Source organism: Phascolarctos cinereus, unplaced genomic scaffold (genome assembly GCF_003287225.1).
Source record: "Phascolarctos cinereus isolate Bilbo 61053 unplaced genomic scaffold, phaCin_HiC Scaffold_4;HRSCAF=312, whole genome shotgun sequence".
NCBI classification, from domain to species: Eukaryota; Metazoa; Chordata; class Mammalia; order Diprotodontia; family Phascolarctidae; genus Phascolarctos; species Phascolarctos cinereus.
This window is the reverse complement of record NW_027555847.1, coordinates 134,264,162-134,277,657: the sequence shown is the minus strand read 5'-3', so window position 1 is coordinate 134,277,657 and position 13,496 is coordinate 134,264,162. Positions and strand designations below refer to the sequence as shown.

Below are 13,496 nucleotides of genomic sequence, written 5' to 3'. Positions count from 1 at the left end.
TGTAAAACACATATCACAGGGGCAGCTAGGTGGTGCAGTGGATAGAGAGCACTGGCCCTGGAGTCAGGAGGACCTGAATTCAAATGTGGCCTCAGACACTGGACACTTAACTAGCTGTGTGACCCTGGGCAGGTCACTTAACCCCATTTCCTAGCCAAAAAACAAAAAACACATATCACAGTGTTATATAGTAAAAAACCTGTAATAGATCTAGTCTCAGCAGTTCCTAGAATGATAAAAAATGATGAGATCAGACACAGGAGATGATAACCTCTTGCAACAGGTTTGATTCCAAAATCTTCTCTCCCGATAACAAAGAATTGAAGATCAGCTGTGATCAGAAACTCTTCATTCCATAGTTGGGATCAGGTGCTTGGCTCTGAGTCATCAGAGCTGATCCTTGTGACCTTGGGCTCATCCCATTACTCCATCCTTTAGAAGTGACATCTTCCCTCCAAAAAATCTGGCAGGTAGTGTACTTCATTTCACTAAATTAACTGTCTAATGTTGAACTACATTAAACTTCAAAAGAAACTGAGAACAAGTTTGCTCTGCACACTCTTAAAATGTTGTACATTTTCCCCCATATCACTGTATCCCTCAACAGAACTCCAGCTTAGAAGGTTTGTAAGAATTTCATGAGAACACAAGAAGGAGCTGTAATTTTTTGTTTTCAAAAGGAACTCCCAGTGTGGGAACTCCCTCAATCGGTAAGCATTTATCAAGTGCCTGCTGTGTGCCAGGCACTGTGCTAGGTGCTAGAGATAAAGCATACATACCATAAGTATAAAGTGAATAAATACATACATATATGTGTATGTATATCTATATATATTAACTACAAGATAATGTGGGAGAGAGGGCACTAGGAGTTGGGAGTATCAACTAAAACATAATGCTTGAACTGCATCTTGAAGGAAGAGGAGATGGATTCTATGAGATGAAGGTAAAGTCGAGGGGGGAGCATTTCTCCAGGCATGGAAGAGATGGCCAGTGCAAAGGCACAGAGATGGGAAATGAGGTGTTATGTATAAGGAATAGAGAGAAGGCCAGTTTGACTGGATTGCAGTAATGGAACCAATATCCAGTGAAACTGGAAAGGTAGGTTGTGTTGGATTTTAAAAGCTAAACTGAGGAAGTAATACTTTATTTTAAAGGCAATGGGAAGCCATTGGAATTGGGGGAGTAGAAGAATCGTTTGGTCAGATCTTTGCTTAAGGAAGTTTACTTTTAGCAGCAGGATATAGGAGGGACTGGAGAGACGCAAGACTTGTGTCAGGGAGACCTATGAGGAGACTATTGCAGTGCTCTAGGTAAGAAGTGCTGGGGTCCTGAGCTGAGCCAGTAGAGGTGTGAGTGGAAAGAAGAGGTCAGATATGAGAGATAATGTGAAAGTAAAGATGCAAGATTTGGCAACTGACTAGAACTATAGGGTGAGGGAGAGTGAAAAGTTGAGGTTAATGTCAAGGTTACCAAGATGGAAGTATGGTGGTGTCTGCAACAGAAGTAAGAAGTTTGAAAGAGGGAAGGGTTTAGGAGGAAAGGTAATGAGTTCAATTTTGAGCATGTTGAGTTGAAGATGTCTCTGGAACGTCCTGTTTGAAATGTACAATAGGCAATTGTGGATATGAGACTGAAGTTCAAGGAAAATCTATCTGGGTATAAAGTCTACAACTCATCTGCATAGAGGTTACAGTTAAATCAAATGCAGCAGAGAGGTTGAAAAGGATGAGAACTGAGAAAAGACCTTCAGATTAGACAATTAAGAGATCATTGATAATTTTGGAGAGGATAGTTTTAGTTTAGTGATGAGATCAGAAAACAGATTGAAAAAAGATTAAAGATTGAGTGAGAGGAGAGAAAACAGGGGCAGCTTTTTCCAAGAACTTTGGTTAAGAAAGAATGGAGAGTTATAGGATGATAGCTTGAGGGGATGGCGGAGTCTAGTGAACATCTTTTAAGGATGGGTGAGACTTGAAAAAGTCTGAAGGTAGCAAGAGAGGAATTAGCAAATAGAAATTGCAGATTCAGGAGGAAAGGATGATTGAGCATGCAATTTGCTAGGCAAGATAGGAAGGGATGGGTTCAAGGGCACATGTAGGGATGCTGGCCCTGGCAAGGAAAAGGCCCACCTCTTTTGGCAGAGGAGAATGGGAAATTACGTCCAGGGGTTTTAAAATGAAAAGAAGAGGAAAAGAGAAAGATCATGTTGAATGACTTCAATCTTCTCAGTAAAGTAAGAGGTGGGTCCTTAGCTGGGGGTAGAAAGAAGTAGAGTTGTGAAACATTTGAAGAAGGAAGAGAAGGCTTGGAATAGCTCCTGTGGGATGTGAGATAAAGAATAAATTAGGGAGGAATAAAAGAACTGCTTTGCTGCAGTGAGGCCCCAGTTGAAGTTGGATAACATAAAATTCTTAAAATTTTGTTTTTTAATTAGGTTTTCATCTTTTTTTTAATTAAGCATTTATTTGATAACATGGATTTGCAGTGTGCCCAGGTAGCATTATTGTGAGATTTATTCCAGCTGTATTGACTAGCTAGTGAATAGGATTGGAAGACATAGATGATCAGAGTAATCCAGGACCGATGTTCTGTAAATTGCAAACTGGCTTCTTTATGACTGTGTCAGAGGCTTAATTTGAACCCAGTGAGTATAAGCCCAGAACTTTACTGCTTCTACACGGCAACCTCTAAAAGGGCATTTTCTAATACTGAAATTCATCTGGAAGAATAAAAGATTAAGAATGTCAAGAGAATTAATGAAAAAAAAAATTGAAGGAAGGTGGCCTTGCCGTAGCAGATCTCAAATTGTATTATAAAGTGGTAATCATCAAAACAATCTGGTATTGGCTAAGAGATAGAGAGGTGGGTCAGTGAAATAGATTAGGTATATAATACACAGTAGGTGATAACCATAGTTTGATAAACACAAAGATCCTGTCTCCTGGGGGACAAGAACTCATTGTTTGACAAAAACTTCTGGGAAAACTGGAAAGCAGTTTGGCAGAAACTAGGTATAGACTAACATCTCACACCATATACCAAGATAAGGTCAAAATAGTTATATGATTTAGACATGAAGGGTGATACTAAGAGCAAATTAAGGGGGTATGGAATAGTCTACCTGTGGATAAAGGAAGAATTTATGACCAAAACGAGATAAAAAGCATTACAGGATATAAAATGGATAGTTTTGACTCACTAAATTAAAAAGGTTTAGCACAAACAAAACTGATGCAAAGATTAAAAGGAAAGCAGAAAGCTGGGGGTTAAATTTTATAGCAAGTTTCTCTAATAAAGGCCTCATTTCTCAACTATATAGAGAACTTAGTCAAATTTATAAGAAATATAAGTCATTCCCCAATTGATAAATGGTCAAAGGATATGAACAGGCAGCTTTCAGATAAAGAAATCAAAGCTATCTATAGTCATATGAAAAAATGCTCTAAATCACTATTGATTAGAGAATTCCAAATGAAGACAGCTCTGAGGTATATCACCTCATAACTAATGGATTGACCAATATGACAGAAAAGGAAAATGACAAATGTTGGAGGGAATTTGAGAAAATTGGAATACTAATGTACTATTTGAGATGTGAACTGATCCAACCATTCGTGTCGGGGAGGGGGGGAGCAGTTGGAGTTAAGTGACTTGCCCAGGGTCACACAGTAAGTGTTAAGTGTCTGAAGTCAGATTTCAACTCAGATCCTCCTGATTCCAGGGCCAGTACTCTATCCACTATGCCACCTAGCTGCCCCCGATCCAGCCATTCTTGAGAGCAGTTTGGCCAAAGGGCTGTGCATACCTTTGACCCAGCACTACCACCAGTAAAAAACAAAAAAGGAAAAAGGAAAAGGACCTATATATACAAAACTATATACCCCCCCAAAATAAAAAAGCTCTTTTTGTAGTGGAAAACAATTGGAAATTGAGGGGATGCCTATCATTTGAGGAATGGCTGAACAAGTTATGGTATATGTTTGCGATGGAATACTGTTATGCTATAAGAAATGATGAGCAGGATACTTTCAGAAAAACATGGGAAGACTTACAAGAACTGATGCAAAGTGATGTGAGCATAATCAGGAGAACAAAGTAATAGCAATATTGTAGGATGAACAACTGTGAATGACTTTGCCTAAGACCTAAGACAGTTCCAAAGAACTTATGATGAAAGATGCTATCCACTTTCATTGAAAGAATTGGTGGTGTCTGAATGTGGATTGAAGCATACTGATTTTTTTTTTGTTCTATTTTCTTTCACAACATGACTAATATGGAAATATGTTTTGCATGACTGCGCACGTTATAGGTTATAATCTATATCAAATTACAATGGGAGGGAATTTGGAACTCAAAATTTTTTTCAAGAAATAAGGGCATTTTCACCTGCCCGTTAATAATAGCCCCTATTTCTATAGTGCTTTTTGATTTATAAGTACTGCCTGCTCCTTCTTCTACACCCTTGTGAAGAAACAGGCCCCAAGACAGGAGGTGACTTGTCCAAGGCCAGAGTGGTAAGTGATCTTTCTATAGCATTACAACACCTTCCTGAAGTGAGCAGTAAAAGACTAATGTGCACTAAATTCTCCTGTTTCCTATTGCCTCCTTAACTCATCCATGTACTTACAGGAATTTGCTGGGGCAGCTAGGTGGTGTGGTGGATAAAGCACTGGCCCTGGAGTCAGGAGGACCTGAGTTCAAATGTGGCCTCAGACACATGATATTTCCTAGCTGTGTGACTCTGGGCAAGTCACTTAACCCCAATTACCTTGCTAAAAAAAAAAAAAGGAATTTGCTGCCTTTTACATAAGATGACACTGTATGATTCAACAATTACTAAGTGTCTACTATGTGTAAGGTTCTGTGTTACTTGCTGAAGGGGCTACAAAGACGAGACATCCCCGCACAAGAGCTTGCAGTCTGGTGAGGGAAGTAGGTGTGTGCAGCACCGAAAATCTCCCAGTTAGAAGGGACTTCAGAGGCCCCCTAGGCCGATGCAGACCAAAAGAAGAGTCCTCGCTATAGCATATTTGACAAGGAGTCATTTCAGCTTTTGCTTTAACAGGTCTAGTAAGGAAGGAATCCACTCTTTTGGAGGAAGCCCCATTCTGCTTTAGGACAACTCTAATGATAAGGAAGTTTTTCTTTAAGTCAAGCCTAAATTTCTACTCTGACCTATGCCTTATTCCTAGTTATGCCCTTTAGGGCCAAAAAGCCTTCACTATTCTTGTGGCCTTCCCCTATATGGCAGAATTCCAGCTTCTTGGTATCCTTTCTGATATGTCATTCCCCAAATTCAATACACGGTGGTATAACCATGGCAGGGTACAATGGAGCCATTAAATCCTTAGTCCTGGGCACTATGCCTCTTCAAGATCAGAGTCACTTTTTTGACTGCCATATCACAGTATTGATTCATATTGACCCTTGATCCACTAAAATTCCCATATCTTTATCAAACTACTCTCTAGCCACTTTTCATCTTTTACCTGTTTGATTTTTTAAAACCACGGTGTAAGACTTCTTTTATCTCTATTAAATTTCATTTTATCAGACTTGGACTAACAAATCTGATATCAAGATCATTTTGGATACTTATCTCCCATTCAAATGCTTTTGCTAATCCATCTTTCTGTCATCTGTACATTTGACAAGCCTATGATCTATATCCAAATTTAATGAAAAAATGTTAAACACCACAGGGCCAGGCATAGGCTTGTTCCAGGGGCCCTTCACTAGAGAACTTCAAGCTGACATCAAACTATTCTTCACTACTACTGAGGCCCTGACATTCAAGTCTATTCAGAATCTACCTCATCGTATTATTTTCTAGCTATCTTGCCTACAAAAATAACATGAGATTCTATTAAATGCTTTGCTAAAATCTATAAACTATATTGATGACACTCCTCTGGTCTGCCAGTAGTAACTATTAAGGTTTTTTGATGGTGATGATAATAATAACCAGCATTTATATGGCACTTGGAAGTTTGCAAAACACTCTACGTATGTTATCTCTTGTGATCCTCACAACAACCTGGTAGGTACTCTTATTATCCTCACTTTTAAGAGGAAAGTGAGGCCAAGAGAGGTTAAGTGATTTGTTCAGGGTCACACAGCTCGTAAGTGTCTGCAGCTAGATTTGAATTGGGTCTCTGCCTCTAAGTACATCAGTCTATCTACTGTGCCTCCTACTTGTTGACATCACTTCCTTTCCAAGTATTTCTTTAACCAAGTCTTTAATGTACATTCTGTGATTTTTCCAGCAATTGAAGTGAAGCTCACTGGCCTATAGTCTGCTGACTCTATTGTCTTTTTAAAAATTGGGACATTTGTCCATATCCAACTCTGAGATGTCTCTGTTCTACAGACTTTGAAGAGTCACTGGCAGTGGTTCAGCAATTACATCTGCCAATTCTTTCATTACCCTAGGGTGTAGTTTATATGGGCCAGGTGACTTGAACTTCTTAAGGTCAGTTAGGTGTTCTGTTATATTTCTTGTATGAACTCCTTGTTACTTTTCTGTCCTTTCAAATATAAAGATTGTTCTACTTGGCAGAGAAAACAGAATCAAAATAAGAGTTGATCAGCTCTTCCGTCTGTAGTCCTTTGTGATCGTTCTATTCACCCCAAATAACAGTCCCATCCCTTCTTTGATCCTGTTTTTTCCAGTGTTGCTAGACAAATAGCTGTTTTCATCCTTCATTATTTGCCCTTTCTTCCATCTTATGTACATGTCTTCTAAAAATCTGAATTGGTTGGTGAGTTTCCTATTCACACTTATCTTTCTTTAGATAATTTGTCCTCATTAGAATTACTGTGGTGGTGGGTTTTTTTTCATAATTTCATGTTTGAACACTTTTAATTTCTCCTGGAATGACTCCTATGTAATTTTAGACTGTGATATCCTACCAGTCCTTTCCCTGAGCCCTTTGAAATCTGATTTCCAAAAGTCTTAGGTTCGTGTCAGATACAGCATTGCCCTGCCTTTTTTTTCTTCACCATCATAAATCCTAAGATGGATTGATCAACTTGTCTCCACAATTACGTTATTTCCAGCCAGGCGACCTGTTTATTTTTATGTTGCTAAGCATCACACCCAAATAGCAGTTCTCCTTATTAGTTCTTCAACCTTTTGATGGATGAAATTATAATTAAGGCAAATCAACAAATGATTAGCTGCTCTGCTTTTGGCAGAGGAGGATCTCCAACAGATGTCTGTATAATTGAAGTATCCCATCAGGGCCATTAAAGCTTTAGTGCCAGGCTTTTGATTTGTTTTTGAAACTCCTGGTATATATATAAATAACTATTATACCAAACAGAACATAAGTGTATTAGATTGCTACTACTTCATATGTAAAAGGATTAGATTCATTCTGCTTGGCCCCAGAGAACAAACCTAGCACCAATGGATGAAAAATTACAGAGAAGCTATTTTTGGCCCAACATAAGGAAAAATTTCGTAACAATCAGAATTTCTAAACAAGGAGATTCCTTGGAGATAGAGAATTCTTTGTCAAGAGTGGTCTTCATATGAAAGCTAGATGACCACTTGTTAGGGAGATTAAAGACAAGAATTAATGTTTCAGGTAGGACTGGACTAGACCTTTAATGACCCTTCTAATCTAAGCTGCTTTGATTCTGTGCCCAATCTCAGAAGAATATGGGCTTTGGAGGTTTTTGTTTTGTTTTGTTTTTAGTGTTAATAGAGTTCTCACATTTTCTTGCATAATTCATCCCTCTTGTGGTCAAGGACATGTATGTGCAAAACAGGTAAAATAATGGTGTGGTTTGTGACAAGAAAGAGGGTAGCTTAGTGATCCTTACAGATTTGAAGCACAGTTGTTTCTAATCAATTGTTAAATAGTCACAGATGTGAATGTTCCTGACATTGTTACTGACAGTGATTACTGTCCATGTGCTTAAATGGTTGTTTGAAAAGATAAATGCTTGACCAACAATCCTTTCTAAACTGTATGCCCACAAGTAATATTTTTTAAACTCTTAAACGTTTTAAACATCATCTTAGCTGCAAAGCCTTGGGAAACAATACTACTAATACTAATCCTGTTACATACTGTTTTGGGGTTTTACAAAGTACTTTCCTCATAATAACCTTGTGAGGTAGGCATTGCAAGAATTATGAAAGATCACTTTGGAAAACCTTGTAGGTTTTTAAAAAAAACTATCTTTTCTAAGAAACCACTGTTTGGACAGGATTAAACTTTTTTTTTCCATGGAGGAAAATCAGATTCTCAGATGGGCCACCCCTTGTAAATTAGAAAGAAAAACAACAAAAAAGAGTGCTTCATTTCCTGACTTTGATTCCATGTTTGACTATAAGGTCATCTTAATAGATAAAGACTAGACTTGTTGGACTGATATTCAAGAGCTGTTTTTTCATCTCCCATTGCTTTCTAAAGCCTACATACCCTAGACTCCTGCCAAACCTTCCACTAGGTGATCTCTGAGCTCCTTTGCAGCTCTGCCATTTTATGATCCTATTTGCTCTTCACATTCTCTATGATTACAATATCCTTTTCCTATCCCTTTCCACCTGTTGAAATCCTACGCATTCTCTAAGGTCCATTCAATCAATTTTCATTTATTAAATATGTACTACATAAATGTGCCAGACACTGGGAAAGATAAAAAGAGGCCCTTCCCTTAAGTAGCTCACATTCTAATGGAGGAGACACAAATGAAGATAACTAGGTACAAATAAGATATGTACAGAGTACATTTCAGTGGGAAAGGCATTAGTAGCTGGGAGGCCTGGGAGAGGACTCCTACAGAAAGCAGGATTGGAAAGGAGTCTTCAAGGAAGCCAGGGGAACCTAAGCAAGCAGCAGGAAGGGAGAGCGTTCCAAAAACGGGACAGACAGCACAACAGTGCAGAGGCAGGAAATGAGGTGTTGTGTGCAAGGAACAAGTAGGCCAGTGGGGCTGGATTGTAGAGTTTGTGAAGGGAAATAAAGTACTTAAAGTACAGGAAATGGCCAGGTTGTGAAGGGCATTAAATGCCAAAGAGAGGACTTTTTTTTATTTGATCCTCAAGTAACAGGGAGCCCCTGGAGTTCATTGAATAGGGGGTTTCATGGTCAGAGGTACATTTGGGATTGGAGGTTTATTTGGGCAGCTAGGTGGCCAGGGGATAGAGTTCCAGCCTTGGAGTGAGGAGGACTTGAGTTCAAATCCTGCCTCAGACACTTGACACTTACTAGCTGTTTGACCCTGGGCAAGTCACTTCACCTGATTGCCTCACCAAAAAGCAAAAAAAAAAAAGGCATATTACAAGCAGGAAGATCAGTTAAGAGACTATTGCAGTTGTTCAGACAAAGGTGACAAGGGCCTGAACTTGGTGGTGGTTGTGTGAGTGGAGAGAAGAGGACATATATGAGGAATGTTGTGAAGGTAGAAACAAGGTAAGGCAACAGATTGGATATGTAGGTGAGTGAGAATGAGGATTTAAATACTAGTTGCAAGCCTGAGTAAATGGGAGGGTGGTGCTGCCCTCAACAGAAAAAAAGAAATGAAGAAAAAAGTAAAAATAAATAAAATTTTAAATGATAAGCCCCCAGGATTGGAGGATCCTAGGTTTCCTAAGGAAGGGCAAATAGCTCAGGTTGGAAATGGAGCTAATCAGGGTAGGATCTAGCCTGTGAATAATCCCCTTACTTTCATTAGGGAGACCCAGTCTTTAAAAAAAATCTTTTTCAACAGTGTTAGAAATGAACAGTTTTGATCACAAAATTAAAGTTTTTGCACAAATAAAACCAGTACGGCAAAATTAAGAGAAGCAGAAAAATGAGGGGAAAAAATCTTTGTACCAGGTTTCTCTGATAAAGTGTTATTTCTAAGATATATAGAAAATTTATTCACATATATAAGAATAATAGCCAGTCTTCAATTGGTAATCAAAGAATATGAACAGGCAGTTTTCAGAGGAAGAAATCCAAGCTCTCAACAGCCAAATGAAAAAAGTGTTCTAAATCATTAATACTTTTTAAAAAATATATATTTATTTAGCTGTGTGACCCTGGGCAAGTCACTTAACCCCAGTTGCCTCACAAAAAAGAAATGTATGTATATTTTATATGTTTATATGTATTTTTAATTTTCAACATTCACTTTTATAAGATTTTGAGTTTTAAATTTTCTCCCCCCTCCTTCCCCTCCCCCTTCCCCAAGATGGCATGCAATCTGATATAGGCTATACATGTACAATCATATTTAACATATTTCCACATTAGTCATGTTGTAAAGAAGAATTAGAAGCAAAGGGGAAAACCACAAGAAAGAAAGAAACAAAAAAAGAAAATAGTATGTTTCAATCTGCATTCAGACTCCATAGTTCTTTCTTTGGATGTGGATAAGCATTTTCCATCATGAGTCCTGCAGTTGTCTTAGATCATTTTATTGCTGAGAAGAGCTAAGTCTATCAAAGTTGGTCATCGACTATAAATCATTAATAATTACAGAAATGTACATCACCTAGAATCTATCACATTGACAAAGCTGACAAAAAAGGAAAATGACAGATGTTTTGAGGGCTGTGGTGAAACATGTACATGATATATTGTAGGTGAAAATATGAACTGGGTCAGCCATTCTGGAAAACAGTTTGGAACCGTGCCCCAAAAGCTATTAAACTGTACATACCTTTTAACCCAGAAATGCCACTACTAAGTCTATAAACTCCAAAAAGATAGTAACTAGCATCTATATAGTACGTTAAGGTTGCAGAGTACTTTATGAATATCTCATCTGATCCTTGCAACAATCCTGGGAGATAGGTGCTATTTTTATCCCCATTTTACAAATAGGGAAACTGAGAACAAGAGAGGCTAAGTGACTTGCCCAGAATTACACAGCTAGGGAATTTGAATTGAGGTCTTCCTGACCGTTATCCACTGTACTACCTTACTGTTTTTGATCAAAGAGGAAAAGTGCCCGTATATACAAAAATCTTTAGAGCTCCTCTTTTTGTGGTGGTAAAGGATTGGAAACTAAGGGGGTGCCCATCAATTAGGGAACACATTATGGCATATAAATGTGATAGAAGATTTTGTGCTGGGGGTAGCTGGGTGGCACAGTGGATAGAGCTCCAGCCTTAGAGTTAGTGGGACCTGAGTTCAAATCCAGCCTCAGACACTTGACACTTACTAGCTGTGTTACTCTGGGCAAGTCACTTAACCCCGATTGCCTCACCAAAAAAAAAAAAAGCCAAAAAATAAAAAGAATACTATTGTGCTACAAGAAATAATGAAGGAGATGGTTTCAGAGAAACCTAGATTAGAAAGACTTGTATGAATTTGATCTCCTCCACTAGAACTTAAGCTCAATAAAGTTAGGGATAGAAGTATGACTTATCTTCCATGTAGGAGGCACTGTTGAATACATGAATGAACTGCAGAAACATTTTTTGTGATCAAAACAAAATTCCATGGAATGTTTTAAACCAAGTAAAATTCGTATTATATGTATTTGCCCAGATCACACAAGTCACAACCTTTCTCAGCTTCTGTTTCTTTTCAGGCTCCTTTCAACTTGAAATCAGTGATCCTTTGGTATGATTGTTTCTTGCTTATTGGAACATAGTTAAAGATCAACTTTTGAAAAGGTGAAAATGATAGGCATTTTGCTTTGTTTTTTAAACTATTTAGGTAAACAAATTTCATGGAATTTTGTTCTTATGTTCAGCCCTGTTCTTTCTGTTATCACTCTCCCTCACCCTCACAAGATGCATAGAATCCTGTTTCAAAGTCAAAGTCTAATCTACAGGAAATAGGAGTCAAAAATTATAGCCCCTACCTACTCTAGGGAAATTCCAAACAAACCTCCTGTGAGTCTTGGAACTCACTCGTTAGGAAAAGGGAAGGCCTAGGGAAGAAAAGTTCAAGATCATTTACAATTCAATCATTGTAACTGCTCAAGACAGTTCTTTCTGCTGCTAAAAGGTCAAATTGAGGATAGATAAACAGGAATTCTCCTTAGCATGTGAGATTTATAAGTGCATTTCTCTCAGGAAGGAAACTGAGTAACTTATTTTTCTCTATCTCTGGGGACACTGGTATTTTTCCCATCCCAATTTCTAGCATGAATTGAAATGAACATTGAACAGTGTTCTGGATGTAAAATTGAAAAAACTGTTAGCTACATATAATAATTCACATTCACATAATGTTTTAAAGTTCCAAAATGCTTCCTCATAACAGTCCTTTGAAGTACATAGTTCAAATATTATTTCCATTTTGCAGATGAAGAAGCTGATGTCTGGAGAAGTGAAAGGACATATTCAAGGTCACATGACTGGTTAGTGGCAGAGCTAGGACTTGAACCCAGGTCTCTTGACTCCTAGTCTGTTGCTTTTCCCATTACACCCCAGTGTCTGTTCTGAACGATCCCAGACAAGTTTTGAGGTCAGAGTTATTCAGTTGCTTGAGTAGGATGTTAATAAATTGCCACTGAAATATAGACGTAGGTATCCTATGGGTATTTGAGAAAATAATAGTCCTTCCCAGAGTACTATCTGCTAGAATAGAAATGGAATGTTTATATTTATGAAATTTAGTAGATACTTTAGCTTTTTGTCAGGGAACATGTCCACCTTCTAACAAATCAACTCAATAGATATTTGTTAAGTACCTGCTAAGTGCAGGGCCCCATGCTACAAATACTCCTATAGGAGCTAGAAAACCTCTTTGTCCAGCAGATCTCTCTTCCATGTACTGATACTTCTTTCTGATCACATCTTGCTATTTAAATTTGGAACTTTCCCATCTTCTTGGTTGTGTTCCCTCACCCTCCCTTCCTCTATTTCTTTTTGAAACCCCCTCATTGCTTTGGATGGACTCTGTGATATTGAAGAAGTCATAAAAATTCTTTGATTCATTTTTCTTGGTTTTGAAATACAAGTATGAGCCGTGCACTGTACCACAGCTGTCTCATAGAGTAGTGAGTTGAATATTCCTTAAAATCTACTGAAGTAACTTGGGCATGTTGGCCATGGCAACAACTCAGTGTAGTTAATTCCCCAGATCCCTTGTCAGGTGTAATTTTCACTTGGAAATATGTCAATATCTCTACGTGTTTTACCTGTGCAGTAGGCCACTGGAGAGTAGAGTATCACCAGACGCCGTTGGAGAAGTCTAATGCGACCAGACCTACAAAAGTTGGTCAATTCTGGCAAGTCTTGATTTACCCAACCTGCCATCACCCAAAACCTCTCTAAGATGGATGATCCTCTTTCGTTCTTATCCTGGGGTTATTTCAAGATTTTAAATTGATCAGAACCTAGCTGCAAGCTGCCACTTCTACCATTAGCTTAAATAGAAGTTTTCCAGGAACACTAAGAATCTCCAGGACTCAGAAAAGGCCCTTGGATAGAGTTTCATTTTCAGACTCTAGACATGTCATGCTTCCCTTTGGCTTTCGTAATTATTGTTTCACTTTGGAAGCTATTTTTTTTCCTCATGACTTTGAGA

The 13,496-nt window shown here is 38.3% G+C and overlaps 1 protein-coding gene across 5 annotated transcripts in view; it reads left to right on the top strand.

Annotated features, from left to right (window-relative positions):
- PIGQ (phosphatidylinositol glycan anchor biosynthesis class Q) overlaps positions 1-13,496 on the top strand; it is a 67,377-nt gene that overhangs the window by 9,415 nt on the left and 44,466 nt on the right. The gene's annotated exons all lie outside the window — the stretch shown is intronic.